We start from the raw sequence: 2,573 nt of genomic DNA, 5'->3' as shown, positions 1-2,573 counted from the left end.
TTATTATTATCCTTATCATTACCAATATCATCATTATATCATTATCATTATTGTTATTATTATTGATGTGCTAAGATTATTAATATGATCATGAGCATTATATTGACCTGGAATCGCTGCCAATAATGGAACTCTGCATTTTTTATTGTTCGTCTCATTTACCAACTGAAGAGATCAGCTGGTGAGCGCAGGCTAGGCGGTAGTGGTGTCAAAGGAGGGAGAAATCGAGTGCAGGGAAAAGGTAGGGGGTAGGGGCTAACTACGAGCTCAATAACATGGAAAACCTGGCCCCCCATCTGGCATCTAAGATATGTGTGACTCATACTGAAGGCCGGAACTCTGGCAACAATTTCGGCATCAGACTGAGAGGACATGAGTCCCAGGAGTCTATGGGAATTCAATCACACACAAAACTCATATCGTCAGAGCAACATCGCTAATAAGGGATACGAATGTGGTTTTGAAGGAACTAAATGAACAAAGGGGAGAACTTCCGAACTGAAAGAAAAATGAGACGTCTACAAGTCTTGGGATTCTGTAATAATTGCTTTCTAAATGTTTGCTCCGAATTCACAGGAAGCAAATTTTTTAAAAAACCATCATAATCACAATTCTGATTCTTTTGCTCATGCACTTCTGCAAATGTCAGACGACAGACGCAGGTGACAGGAAGGTGCCAAGAGCGGAACCTGTTTCCGGCTGCCTGTATTGTAAAAATCACCGATCGCCTCTTTCTTTTTCTTGCACTAAATGACCATGAGTAATCCAACGCTCCTCTCGTTTTAACTCAGAACCACGAAAGCAATGGAAGAACTAAAGCAAACATATTGTTATGATTCCCTTTTCTTGTGTGTGGAAACGACTTTTTTGTTTGCTTGGATAAAAAGAAGCACATTAACACATTAGAGAAAGGGGAGAAGTAGGACCTACTAGTGGCCCCCTTCACACCACCCACTTGGAAATTATCTATTGTGTATTTGCGAAACGTATAACTTATAATATGTACCTTTTAAATGTCTACAGATACACATTATGGGTTGAAAAATAAAACTTTGTTTTAGGACCACGGAAAGACAAGACCAAAGCAGGAAGCTGACAAGACAACCCAGCATTCCCAGCACTTACGTATACCTTTGTGACAATCTACATAATATTCAATCTATACACATTTAAGAAACACTCCCAACGCCACATAGAGATATGAATATCATTTCCTCAAGTACGCAATAAATAGACGTTAAAATTTTGAAGAAAACTCTCCAAACTGGGAAAGGAGTAAGTTTACAGAGCCCATTCTTGAAATAAGTTAACGAGTTAGAAGTGACGTCACGCCGACCTAAATGTGACTCCCACAGAAAGTGGAGACCCCAGATGTATGTTCTAGGCCCAGTAAGTTTTAAAAAAGGGATTTAAATTTACTTTGGCCAATTCGGGATTTACCAGGGCCATCAGTAACAGTCCAGCATAAAACCACCCGAGCTATTGACGCTCCCGCAAAGTCGTCGAAAATGCTCATCTTATAAGTAGCGTAACAGGTTTCTGGGAAATTGGGAAATTGGGAAGTCGGGAGTATTTACAATTCCTTATGACCATTTCTCGCTTCAAAATGTTTGTCTACCGTACAGATGTGGCTCTGTATTGACCCAGCAAGCCACCATCGGCCTGACCGATTAGCTGTGGAAGATAACATGAGATCGATATCCTCTGAGCTAACACAACTTTATAAAGAGCCCATCTATGACACAGCGTAGATCATATACCCCTCTGTCTAGTTCGCGTGAAGTCGAGTGTATGTGTTTTGCTCTTCCATTTCGTAGGTGGATCCAGACATCCCCCCCCCCCAAACACACACATACCCATACGTCTTCTAACATTATGCTTCCCCTGTCGATCACAAAACTTTTTTTTTCTCTTTTGCCAAACAATGGTCGTACACTCACGGTCCTCTGCGTGTGCATCTTCAAGCCTATGAGTATATATGTGTGTTCTGAAATGCATGTTTGAGTATTTGCGTATGTGTATATGGGTTTGTATGTGAGCGTGTGCATGCTTGTGCGTTTGTGTATGCACAAATGCATCTCGTTTCTTTCAGATAACTCGAAAACTCAATTTCCGATGCGTAATGTAAAGTGATACTAACAAAGTGTATCAGTAAATGTGGACAATTCTAAAATCCCTCACACCTAAAAGTCTACATTTCTGATACTGGACAATTCTGATTAGCGAGCGGCTCTTGTAGCTGTTTTCCTCTCTAAAAAGAAAAAGTTCGGCGTTGTACGAATAATAGTATGTTATTATTATTCTCCCTGGGACCCGCAAGTGCCTCCATCGCCAGAGCACGCAAATTCCCAGCAAATGAGACAAAGATGGAGGACGAGCGCTGGACGGCCAAGTTGGCCGACGTCTTGCGTGTGCTCCTGATTACCAATGGGACCTCGGACACAGCTGGGAAAACAGGCTTGAGCAAACCAGTTATCGCTGGATACATACTGGCAACACTTGGATACACACAGGACCACTGGAGATTTACGGAAACTGACAAGGGAACATGGGTGGCTGGGGGAAAGGAGAAA

The sequence above is a fragment of the Aplysia californica genome, unplaced genomic scaffold (genome assembly GCF_000002075.1).
Source record: "Aplysia californica isolate F4 #8 unplaced genomic scaffold, AplCal3.0 scaffold00429, whole genome shotgun sequence".
Classification (NCBI taxonomy): domain Eukaryota; kingdom Metazoa; phylum Mollusca; class Gastropoda; order Aplysiida; family Aplysiidae; genus Aplysia; species Aplysia californica.
Note: the sequence above shows the minus strand (reverse complement) of the source record.